Source organism: Nomascus leucogenys, chromosome 22a, assembly GCF_006542625.1.
Source record: "Nomascus leucogenys isolate Asia chromosome 22a, Asia_NLE_v1, whole genome shotgun sequence".
NCBI classification, from domain to species: domain Eukaryota; kingdom Metazoa; phylum Chordata; class Mammalia; order Primates; family Hylobatidae; genus Nomascus; species Nomascus leucogenys.
Window position 1 is genome coordinate 97,592,912 of NC_044402.1, and position 13,343 is coordinate 97,606,254.

General features: G+C 39.7%; 1 protein-coding gene and 1 long non-coding RNA gene across 4 annotated transcripts in view; both read right to left on the reverse strand.

Annotated features, from left to right (window-relative positions):
• Positions 1–9,873, reverse strand: part of LOC115832363 — a 52,108-nt gene extending 42,235 nt beyond the window's left edge. Inside the window, exons 1-5 of the long non-coding RNA XR_004027840.1 lie at positions 9,586–9,873; positions 8,311–8,761; positions 6,848–6,901; positions 3,588–3,634; positions 3,375–3,469 (exon numbers count right to left, since the gene is read on the reverse strand). This is a non-coding gene — a long non-coding RNA (uncharacterized LOC115832363). The remainder of the gene's footprint in view (positions 1–3,374; positions 3,470–3,587; positions 3,635–6,847; positions 6,902–8,310; positions 8,762–9,585) is intronic.
• ANKRD44 (ankyrin repeat domain 44) overlaps positions 1–13,343 on the reverse strand; it is a 330,782-nt gene that overhangs the window by 312,546 nt on the left and 4,893 nt on the right. The window lies entirely within an intron of this gene.

Below are 13,343 nucleotides of genomic sequence, written 5' to 3' on the forward strand. Positions count from 1 at the left end.
ATTCTTGACTATACATATTTAACAAGACACCAAGAAGAAAAAATCCACCAAACATTAGCAACATTTTATATCACCAATCCTTTTACTAGGGTTATTTACATAACCAAAAATTAATCACTTCCTGTGCTTCCTCTGTTCATGGTAAAGATCCCAGGAGGAGGAAAAGAAGGTAGATAAAGTAGATAAAAGAAGGGAAGGATGGTGAAGGAAAAAACACAGCAGCAGAGACTGGCACTACATCATTCCCTTATTCAATAGTCACTGCTAAACTACTACTACTGAGTTAACCAGAGTCTTGGATACTAAAAAGTTGGGGTACAAACATTTTCCCCCAGAAGTGAAGAGCAATTCAGTGGCTTAGCTCCAACCTTCCCAAGCCACACACTAATCAAGGGGCTAAAAATGGACTGAAACCAGAAGTGAGAGGTTCAGTGAAGAAACTTGCCCCACTCCACGTAAGCAGGAAAATGAAAGAGTTCATTAAACACATCTGCATTTACACACATCTAAAGATTAGGCAGTGCTGTGACAAATGTTCCCTTCAGATGGCCAATTTTGAATACATCTCACAAAATTCTAAAAAAAGAAAACAAAGCATATTAGAGAGGAATTTTGGGGATGAGGGCATGGGAAACCCTTAGTATTTCAGGATTATTACCAGTCATGAGTGTTTTCAAATAAGAATGAAGTTCCACGGTCTTCTGTGTATCACAAAGATCTTTACCCACAGGGGAACGATGAGGCAATATCCTTATGGCCTTGCACACAATGGGCTCCTTCTTCCAGACCAGCTTAGAAGTGGGTGATACATTCTAATCTGGATAATGCAGATGATACAATACTAAAACCACATGATAATTACCCAGGCGGCAGCCTTCAGCATTCTATCACAGGGTGTTTATACAGCATTTTAGGCTGTATCCTAAATATAACTGTAGAAATGACACGTGATTTTATAAGTGCTGTTTAAGAACAGGGTAGGCAAATGAAATGCACCTCAGACTGAGCCAGAAAAAATAAGAGCTCTACCTCCACTAACAATCAACAAGCAAAGTAACAGCCACTGGCCTCGGTTTCTCCCTATGAACAATGGGGATTCTAATGCTCATTTCCTGTCTTCCCCAGACAATTTATAATATTGTTCAGAAAATGCTGGAGGTCCCAGACAGCTTAGGTACTCAGTCACTGTCCATGTTTTCTAAAGTACGCTACATTAATTTCTTTACAAATCTTTTAAACAAGTTTCTTTAGTCTTAATTCTTTCTCTCTGAAGGATAGAGAAAAGGAGGTCAGTCAACACGTGTCATCTTTTTTTTTTTTTTTTTTTTTGAGACAGAGTCTTTCTCTGTCCCCCAGGCTGGAGTGTCATCTTTCATATAGAAGTTAGTTTCACTTCTGAGAAAAGTGAACCTTTATATGAAAGATGACGTGTTGACTGACCTCCTTTCTGGCCTCGCTAACCAGTTCAAGGTGCCCATCTTCATTTGAGATCAAACAGAACTCCAGGCCTAGGAGGAGTTTCATAATAACTCAAATGACTCTGGAAGTACAAGAGCAAGAGTCAGAGGCTCTTTATAATTCTAATGAAATGAACACTGGAAACCACACACACATATATTTTCATTCTCTCTCTCTCTCTCTCTCTCTCTCTCTCTGCACCCCCCTGCCCCAACACACACACAAACTTATAACCCACACAGAAATTACCAGACTTAGCTTCAGAGAGAACCTTCTAGAATAATTAGCAACATTAGATAAGTAGAGAGTTTTAAGATTTATTTTTAATTGTATAATTTCCATTTGTAATACTTGACCTTTAAACTGTGCTTGCTTAAAATTAGCCTTCTACAAAATTAAGGCCATTTCCATCCCCATATTAATCTAGAGTCTCTACATGGGGAATAGAAAATATTAAGATTTCTGTCTTGCTCTCAAATATAAGAAGTAAAGATCTCTCTTCCCCCATCTTGGCTCTTTGAGTGCATCAAAAGTACATACTAACTGTTTCTGAGTCCACATCTGGAGTTTAAAAATCCTATAGAAAAGGCAAGTGATTTAAAATACAAACATATGGCTTCCTTCTCTACAGTGATTCCTAGGCAGAGGGGAAAAAAGTTGAGTACAAACAAAACTATTGTTTTAACGAGGACTGTTTTTAATTGGAAGCATACCAAAAAAGCTAACTAAGCTTCTACTTTCTACTGGAGAAAATAATAAAAGCAAGAATTCCCACCTCAATCTAATTAAATCTAGATCAAAGTGCAACTTAGGTAACACTAGGACTGTAAGAGTGTAGCACTCGATTTCTGAAGAGGATGGCCCCAAGTCTGCCCTAGAGTTAGAGCAAGAGGTTGGCAAATTTTTCCTGTAAAAGGCCAGATAGTAAATATTTTCACCTTTGCTGATCCTATAGTCTTCGCCACAACTACTCAACTCTGCTGTTGTAGCGCCCATAGGCAAGATGTAAACAAATAATACAACAATATTTATAGACAAAGAAATTTGAATTTTGTTTAATTTTTATGTGCTACAAAGTATTATCCTTTTGATCCTTTTCAATCACTTAATATAAAAACTATCCTTGGCTCATGGGCCATTTAAAGCAGGCAGCAGGCCAGATGTGTCCTGTGGACAGTAGTCTGCAACCCCTGGTTTAAAACTATAGAAGACTGGAGCAGCTGCAAGAATAAACTCTAAAACAATGTCCTCATTTCTTAAAGAAAACTGAGGCCCAAGGAGGTGTAATGACTGGCCAGGATCTCACAGCCAATTCACGGCAGGAACGGAGTTAAGAAAAATACTATTCAGCCTCTGGAAGAGCTGGTTGAAAAGGTAAAAGCAAGACCGGGCACGGTGGCTTGCTCATTCCTATAATCCCAGCACTTTGGGAGGCTGAGGTGGGCAGATCCCTTGAGTCCAGGAGTTCAAGACCAGACTGGGCGACATGGTGAAACCCTGTCCCTACAAAAAGTGAGCCAGGTGGCATGGAGGTACATGCCTATAGTCCCAGCTGCTCAGGAGGCTGAAGTGGGAGGATCACCTGAGCCCAGACGGTCGAGCTATGATGGCACCACTGCACTCCAGCCTAGGTGGCAGATTGAGACCCTGTCTCAAAAAAATAAAAAATAAAAAAGAAGAAGAAGAAATAGAAAAGGTAAAGCAGTAATGAAGAAACATCCTGCTTGAGTTCAACTCACCAGGACAGGCAGTGGGATGCTTAAAACCAGAGATGTTGCAGGAACCTAGTCACTAGTCATAGAAGCTCCTAATACCTGACTTCCTGCTGCGTAAAATAATTTGTTATCTGCCTGTCACCTACACTCATTCTGAAGGTCCTATATCAGCCACTAGGACCCTTTGAGGGGCCAAATTACCTGTCAGCCTGATTCTTTTCAGCCTTCTGAGTGACACAGCTCTGGTTGTTTCTTTTGCAGTGTAAGTAACAACCTCTACTTTCGTTAGTCCAATCCTAGAACTCCCAAGATGTAAGTGTCAATGTGGCTGAACAGCAAGGATCAATGTCAATTATTTCAAAGAACAGAGGTGACCAATTAAGCTTAAAGTTCAAGAGCATCTCCAACACTCACCTAAGAAACTAACAGTCAATCTCCTTCCCACTCCTAATTCCTTCCCTCTAAAAAAAAAAAAAAAAAAAAGTTTCTTGGTGTTTTTCTCCTATTTTTCCTTATTCCACCTTTTCTTATACCGATTCTCATTTTCATTTCCTGTGACCCTTTTTATTTTGCCCTACATCTCAACCAAGAATCACCTCAAATTGAAATGCTTTGTTAGAATTAAGATACATACACATATCCAATGATGTTTAAATTATCTGCTCTTTAAGTAGCATTCTATAGTTTTAAAAGGGAAAAAATCCCAAATTAAAGTAACTTTTTACAATGTATCCTTCATCTAACTTTTTAAGTCACATTTTATCAGAGAAGTTTGTTTTCTACCCTGTTATAAATTCATTCAAGACTTGAAATTTTACACCAGTGTTTTTTAGACATTCTGCTGTGATGATTTTTTACAAGGATTACCGTATCAACTGTTTTGTTTTTACACACTTCCTCAAAAAGACCCAGTTTTATACTTCTGTGAAGAGGAAGTGGCATTCTTACAAGTAATTTTCAAAGTTCTTTTTGACAACTTAAATCAAAAATGACTGCAAACTCCTGAGAATCTTTTCAACACAAATTGATCCTCCTAGATCTATCTAAACATAAGATTCTTCGGTCACAAACTAAGTCAATTGATTCGATAAAAACCAAAATGAAAGAAAAATGAACTTCCTAAAGCTGTAGGAACCAAACACTACGTTTCAAACAAAGTATGGAAATTCCATACAAAAATAAAACAAACAAACTCTTTCTACCAATGTTGTTTTAAGTTAGAGAGAAAGAAGACTAGTTAAAAGGTCATAAATCTAAAACAAAAACTAACTCAAATCATATTTTCATAGAGCTGAAATTGACCCGAGAAGACTGGTCTCTCTAATGTGACAAATGAGGAACCAGCCCAAGATTCAGAAACTATTTATTATAGAGTGCCAACCAAGGACCACCTGCTATACAAAGACTTTTCCCACTTGATTATCACAACTTTCCCATAAAGCAAGTATTATTTTACCCATATTACAGTCAAGGAAAGTTGTGTCACAGGAAGATGGACACAGCTTGTTAGGAGTAGCACTGTGCACACAGCCCAGGTCTCCAGACATCAACTTTAGTATTCTAACCATACAACTCACACGGAGCATTTTTGGAAACTGTTCAGTTAGATGCCACAATATTTTAAAATATTATACATAAAATACAGTACCCTGAAACCTTGATAGAAGACTCCTTGCTAAAAAGCAGAGCTACTTAAAAAGATTGTCTCTTCTTGGCTGCTATGAAAAGGAGCATTAGCCGGGCACGGTGGCTCACGCCTGTAATCCCAGCACTTTGGGAGGCCGAGGCGGGTGGATCACAAGGTCAGGAGATCGAGACCATCCTGGCTAACACAGTGAAACCCCGTCTCTACTAAAAATACAAAAAACTAGCTGGGCGTGGTGGCAGGCGCCTATAGTCCCAGGTACTCGGGAGGCTGAGGCAGGAGAATGACGTGAACCCTGGAGGCAGAGCTAGCAGTGAGCCGACATCGCGCCACCGCACTCCAGCCTGGGCGACAGAGCGAGACTCCGTCTCAAAAAAAAAAAGAAAAGGAGCATTAGCAATTAAACATTGCACTCATCTCATGAGCCCCAAGACCTAATTATACTAAGGCTCCAAAGTACCGAACCCTTAGTCACATGGCTTCTAAATTACTCATGACAGTATCATTTACTCAAGTCGCAGCTGGCCACTTCTTATGCTTATGGTCTATTCTTAAATCTGGACTCCGTTAAGAAGGATATAGAAAGATTTTCACACTTGTAGAAATAAAGGAAGATATTTCAGCATGTCTGAAGCAATGGTGAAACCACTCAAGGCAACAACAAACACCTACTTCCTGTTCAGGTAAGAAGAGAGGCATGGCAGCCAGGCCCATTAGAATTGAGACCTTGTAACTGTTTGCTGCCTTTAAGAACTACACAGTATAATTAAAAACATAGTTTAAAAGTCAATGTAAGAAAGGGATTTTTGGCAACTCTAATATCTAAATTCCCTTCCGAATATCTTACACTGGACAAGCCAAATCCAGGTCTTCCTAAAAGCATACAAGATGGGATTCTATGACCGATGCTCAAATATTTGGCTCAAGTTGTGGAGCCACTTAAACTAAGCCAATAGATGTGTGGACCACACAACTAGCTCAGAAGCATATTTCCTTGGGCAGCAAAACCAGAAAAATCATGTGCTTTTATGGAGAAACAGAAAGGATTCTAACAACTTCACTGAAGGCATTCTATCAAGTGAGAGTGGAGGCCTTCAGAGGGGCACAAAGGTGGCAGGAAGAAGTAAAAAGAAAAATAGTTTCCAAAAAGAATGTGTCACTTAAATAGGTGCCCTGAGAAAATGCTAAAGTAGGCCAAGCATGGTGGCTCACGCCTGTAATCTCAGCACTTTGGAAAGCCAAGCAGATCACTTGATTCTAGGAGTTCGAGACCAGCCTGGGCAACATGGTGAAACTCCATCTCTACTAAAAATACAAAAATTACCCAGGTGTAGTGACATGCACCTGTAGTCCCAGCTACTCAGGAGGCTGAGGTGGGAGACTCGACTGAGCCCCAGAAGTCAAGGCTGCAGTGAGCTGTGATCACACCACTACACTCTAGCGTGAGTGACAGAGTGAGATCCTATTTCAAAAAAAAAAAAAGAGAAAAAATGCTAGAGTTTTACAGTTTCTAGTTTTGTAAGAGGATTCTCTTTTTAAACATAACCACAATATCATATTCACACTTTAAATCATCAAATATCCAGTCAGTATTCAAATTTCCCCAATTATCTCAAAGAAGTGTGTTTTTTAAGTTTGTTTAAATCAGAATCCAAATCTATTCACTGCAATTAGTCTGAATGTATCTTAATTCCCTTTTAATTTATGGATTTATATTTCCTCTCCATCTTTTTTTTTCCTCTTACAATTGATTTTTTAAAGAAATGAGGTCTTTTTTTTTTCTGTAAGCATCCCATAGTCTGGATTTTGTAATTTTTTATTTAAAAAATACGTATAAGATTAAAAACAAGTCATCTCTAGATCCGGCAATCCCACTCCTGGGTATCTACCCAGAGGAAAAGAAGTCATAAGAAAAAGGTACTTGCACACGCATGTTTACAGCAGCACAATTCACAATTGCAAAAATATGGAACCAGCCCAAATGCCCATCGATCAATGAGTGGATAAAGAAAATGTGGTAGATACATACCATGGAATACTACTCAGCCATACAAAGGAATGAAATAATGGCATTTGCAGCAACCTGGATGGAATGGGAGATGATTATTCTAACTGAAATAACTCAGAAATGGAAAAACAAACATCATATGTTCTCATTCATTAGTAGGAGCTAAGCTATGAGGACGCAAACGCATAAGAATGATACAATGGGCTTTGGGGAATCAGGGAAACGGTGAGAAAGGAGTGAGGGATAGAAGACTACACAGTGGGTACAGTTCTTTAGTGGTGACAGGTGCACCAAAATCTCAGAAATCACCACTGAAGAACTTATTCATGTAACCAAACACCACCTGTCCCCCAAAAACCTATGGAAATAATTTTTTAAGAAGGAAAAAAAAGTCATCTTTAAACCTACTACATTATTCCATCAATGGCCTACATCACCAAACCATCTAGATCCTTTCAATGAAGTCCTTGCTACTCCAAAATACATGTTTGTTCACAAAATGTTGCCATGGTACCTCATGCAACATTCTATTCAAGCCAGGAGTATCATGGACACAGAAGGGCCCATAAGGCAACACCTTACTTTAATGCTTCAATACTTTTTGGAACAAAGTAAATACAAATTAATTTGTAAAAGGTCATGTGCAACAAATGGAAACAATGAGTTTTGCTTAGGCACAAATTCATCAAGTTTTCAGGCAGAGGGCATGTAGTACCTATCAAAGAACTCAACTGAGAAAAATGTGTTAATATGCAAACACCTCTCCTATCCAGTTTGCAAATTGGATATTTCCTTACCTCTTCTTCCTACCTAACATGAACCCTATGACTCAGTAAATTTAGTCACCAGGTTACCTGAGAGGTACACAACATGTCACTCACTTGGGTTTTACCCACATCTGCTGCCTGAATCATTCCCTTCCTCAAGTACCACTTAAGACTCCCTCCAGCTCCCTTCTTAATGACTCTGCCCATCTCTGGGCTCCTGAAGTCCCTAATCAATACCCCTAAGCATAGTCTAAACCTGCACTATATGTGGATTGATAACTGTTTCATATGCCACATGAACTCAGTAAACGTTAAAGAGGGCCTTTCATGTGCAAGGCATTCAGTATCATCTAACTAGACTGTGAGCTCCATGGGGAAAAAGGCCTCCTGTGACACTGCACCTATTTCAAGAATCCTAATGTGTGATGGCTAAGAATGTGCACCTTGGAGTTGAGCTTGCCCAGACGTGACTCCCAGAGTCATGCGACCCCGAAAAAAATTACTCAACCTCTCAGTTTTCATTTTCCCTTTGAGAGAGAGAGAGTTTCACTCTTGTCGCCCAGGCTGGAGTGCAATGGCACAATCTCGGCTCACTGCAACCTCCGCCTCCCAGGTTCAAGAGATTCTCCTGCCTCAGCCTCCCGAGTAGCTGGGATTACAAGTGCCTGCCACCACGCCTGACTAATTTTTGTAATTTTAGTAGAGATGGGGTTTCACCATCTCTAGCCATCTCTGGCCATCTCTCTGGCCAGGACGGTCTCAAACTCCTGACCTCAGGTGATCCACCTTCCTCGGCCTCCCAAAGTGCTGGGATTACAGGCATGAGCCCCCGCACCCGGCCTCATTTTCCTCGTCTTTAAAATGAAGTGATGATAGCCATCCTCTCATAAAAATATTAGGATTAAATCATGTAAAGCATGATTCTTGTCTTATCTCCTTGTTCCCAATTCTTTCTGTCTGGTTTCTATTTTATTGTGCCTCTTCTTACCTGTCCTTCCCTTTTGTGGAGAAGGGGAGAGCAGAGAGCCCCAGCAGAGCTATGCTGTATCATTGCTGTGTAGATGTAGCTCATTAAACACCCCTTGATTGCTTGAATACATAGCAGATCCACTCTTACAACATTTAGGGACAATATTTCCTGTCCCCTAGTGTCACCTTGATACTTCCCCTGAAAAGAAATGGAACTGAGAATTACCTACGACTGAGAATTACCTACAGTGCTAACCATTGTCACAACCAAAAGCACAGTTTAAAAAGAGGGAAAATATAACCAGAAAATAGGACAATATGTGATCTTTTACATTTTCATAGGGCAGAAAACTTTCTCTTAATTTTGTTTGAATGGAAATTTGACATCACAGTGTAAAATGAAAGCTGTTTATAGAAGTGTTTCTCTTTTGTCTGTTTGAGCACTTCATGAGTAAAAAACATTTGAACATGTACATATACATATACAGATACATATACATATTTATATTCATTCACTTAACAAATATTTATTGAGCATTTACTATGCACCTTACCCTGTTCTAAGTGCTGAAGATACAGCAGTGAATGAACCCAACTAACAAAATAATCTTTGTCCTGTTATCTATATCTTAACCACATGTAAGTTTTGGTTTTTAAAATGGCGGGAGTAAAATATATGGTACGAGGAATTTGTACTGTGGAGGAAAATAAAGAAAGGCAGACAGGAAATGTGGAGTGGACATTTTAAATAGTGTGGTCAGAAAGGGACTCACTCAGAAGGTAACATCTGGGGAAAGACCCGAAAGAGGTAAAGGTGAGCCATGCAAATATCTAGGGTGGAGCTGCACAGGGAGCAGGAACAGCAAGGGTCCCGAGGCAGGAGCGCAGCTGGCATGTCGCTAAACAGGAGGAGGCCAGTGGGGCTGGAGCCAAGGATCCAGGAAGAGATGGAGAGCAGACAAGGCTGGACAGGTGAGTGGAGGAGCTGAGTGCAGAGGTCATTCTAATGACCTTAGCTTTCACCTGGGTGAAACTGGAAGTTTTTGAGCAGGAGTGACAAGTTCTGAGTTCCATCACTCTGAGAGCTACGTTGAGAGTAGAGTGTAGGGGCCAAGGTCAGATGGAAGAAGACCAGTCAGAGGCTGCTGTAATAACCCAAGCGGTGATTTGGCCAGGTGGCAGACAGTGATAAATAACAGCCAAAAAGATTACACAGTACTAGCAAATAAGATGTACTAAAACTACATAAAAATTAAAAGTTTAAAAGAATGACTTAAAGAAATATGAATTCTAATGTTCTCTTTCCCAAACTCCAACTCAATAAAGCATTGTGTTCATCCTTGGGGTGTAGGCCACATCTACTTTTGGAGGCCATTGTTTAACAATAATTGATTGGTTGATTTGTCCCGGCTGACCTGAATGTCTGCCTGGCTTTCTGTCTTTAGACTTCTCTTAAGCTCACTTTCCTTTTTCCTGATCTTGACAGTCTTAGACACCAAAACAAGTCTCCTCCGCAGAGACTAACCATACAGAGGCTGATGATTACATGTAGGAATTTTCTTCCTTTCTTGAGAAAGTCTGTGGTCACCATGTCAACTGCACCCAACTCTCAGCCAACCCTTGAGAAATAAACTTGTTAGATGCACATGTTATTTAGGTTCAACAAAACAGGATTTTGCCTGGGAGGATCCAAGGTATTTGCTAAAGCAACACCTCTGAAGAAGGCTAAAGTGGGCCCCAGCTCACAAGAGACAAGCACGGCCTCTGTAGGGATTGCTCCCTTTATCCTGTAAGAAGTTCAAGAGGATTCTCAAAGGACCACACTGAGAACAGCCCCAGGGGTTCTGTGTCCCCACAGCCAGGCTCCTGGAGATCCCAGAAGACAATCTTCTTGGAGTAAGGACTCCTCACCCTTAGACAAAACTCAGGATGTGTTTACCAAACCTGGGAAACTTTAAAGCTGCCACAAACACACTTGGGAGAAAATCAGAAGTTCATAAAAGGCAGATACTTTTTGAAATGAGATTCCACAAGATGAGAAAAGACTGACATTGAAATATGTGAGGAGCTATCTTAGAATGTTAGAGCTTGGAAGAATTTAGAGAATTTTCTACCTGTTCCCATTTTGACAGACAAAGAAACGAAGGCCAGGACTTACCCCAAACCATACAACTGTTAGAAGAACCATGAGTAGAATCCACGTCTTCTGATTCCCAATCTAGTGTTATTTTTTAAACAAACTAAAGCAAAACAAAAATTTTTAAATAAAAATAGCAAAACTTTTAGAGACAGGTTAGAATTGTGATTAATTTCCATATCTAGGCTCAAACTGATGTTTCCACAAGTCTCCCTAATTTTACTAAAAGCTCTGAAAGCTCTCTTAGGGGAAAATGGTCTTCTGCTATAAAAGATATCCTAGAAAGTTATGCTTGGATGCTTAAGATTCCCCGCGATGGGAGCAAGGGGACTCTAAGCAAACAAAAACCAAGAAATGCAAACAATTATTGACTTAATAATCTCTGAAACAGCCCAAAGGTGGACTATATATTTATTTGCTTAGCTCACTTTATAGAATACCAAATTTTAAGATTTCAAAAGAGGAGGCGAGTGAAAAGATCCTTAAAAATTATGAATATCATAATTACAAGCTGGATTCATGAATCATTAATTTCAACCTCTTAGGCTACCAACATATTTACAAACATAAACACTGATAAGGGCAAATACCTGCATTCCCAACCTCTGAAAGCAGCCAGAGCCAAATAATATATTGGTTAAAAGGTTAAAAAGGAGTAATCTATAAAGTGGACAATCTTAGGCCAGGTGTGGTGGCTTACCCCTGTAATCCCAGCACTTTGGGAGGCTAAGGCAGGCAGATGACATGAGGCCAGGAGTTTGAGACCAGCCTGGCCAACACGGTGAAACCTCATCTCTACTAAAAATACAAAAATTAGCCAGGCATAGTGGTGCACGCCTGTAATCCCAGCTACATGGGAGTCTGAGGCACAAGAATCGCTTGAACCCCAGGAGGGGGTTGGCGGGGGTTGCAATGAGCCAAGATTGCACCACTATACTCCAGCCTGGGCAACAGAGCGAGACTCTGTCTCACAAACATAAAAATACAGAATAAATAAAATGGGTAATCTTAGATTATCTATTAATTGAAGTAGGGTGGAGAATAGGAATTAGTTCTAAGTCATTGACATTGGTTAAAATCCTTCTCTGGAACCTGAAGCTGTTTGACTTTGTTACCTGGAAAGCCTTATTAGAGCTTATCTGCAAATCCACCCTTCATAGTCACATTTGTAAGAACGGCTATAACACAAACCATGTGAAGAGCATCGGTCTCCATTACAGGCACCAAGTCACAGAAGGGAGAGGGCAGAGCTGAGGCACCATAAAGGCATTCAGTCCAACCTCTTCATTTTACAAAGAGAAACCTGAAGCCTACAGAGGTTAACATGTCTTGCCAAGGGTTGGCTAATGTACAACATATGTCACTTCTCCCTTCCCGTGTACCCATAGCAAACACCGGTAATCAATCATACTTTCTCGGATCCTTGACCACAAGAGTCAGAATATTTCTATCACATTACACCTGCAAGCCCTGGACCGATCAGAACTGATGTGTGAGATGGAAGCTGTTTCCCAGCTCTGCACAAGGTCATAAAACAATCTTTGTAATACCTGCACCACTGTAGACCTGACTCAAAAGAGACAGAGTAGTCTCCTAGTCAAACTAGTTTACTGTCACTGTCAAGCCTGTGGTGAGCAAACATGGAATCTATGTGAATATATAATGACCACATATCCAGGTTTACCCAGGACAGTCCTGGCTCACATCTATTTGTGGCTTCATATTGAGTAGTATCACCTATGATTCTCAAACGGATAAAAATGATATAGTCATCCTAGTTCTGTGTAGTTCCTAATCATTCACAAACATTTATAAATGTTGTTTCATACATGATGTGTCAGGAAAACAACAACAACAACAACAACTAAAAAACACTTAACCAATCACCAGGAGTTTTCTCATACAAAGGGGCTTTCAAATAATACTAAACCCAACCAGTTATCAAGAGGGACTCAGGGACCACTGTCCAAGCCAATCTTTTTTATATATTGAGCTTCAATATGAAATTTCTTTGGGGGGAAAAAAAGGAGTGTTATGGCTTAAACAAATTTGGAAACCACAAAATTATCAGATCTCTGTAGCTCTGCCTGTTTTTAAATTATTTCGTGTTATACTTTAGCCTATAAAAATTCACATTATCTTGTAGAAATGCAAATCTTTTTAAAGAATCTTTCATTTCTGTTTCTGGTACAAACAATTTGTGCCTTTTTGAGTTTATATTTGCTCTCTGTTCAAAGCAAAAGAGGAAGTAAAAAGTTGAAATCAAAAAAAAAAGAAAGAGAAAGAAAGAAAAAGAAAGAAAGAAAAGAAAAGAAAAGAAGAAAGAGAGGAAAGAGAAAGAAAAAAGCTGGTTCCATCAATCCAGAGCTAGAGCTTATGTGCTGGTGTTGGCTAAAGAGCCAATCATATACGTAAGAGAAGAATAAGTTTATTTGGAAAAGTCATTGGTGTAGAGAACACAGATATCAGCTATGTGCACACATGAAAGGTAATGATATTATCACACGGAAAGTTTAAAAATTTTACCTGGCTACCCAGACAGAAGACTAGAAGGAAACATCAAAACATCAAGAATAGTTCTCTCTTGAGTATAGAGGCTTCATATGGTTTTAAAATTTTTTGGTTTGCTCATCTAGCTTTCTGA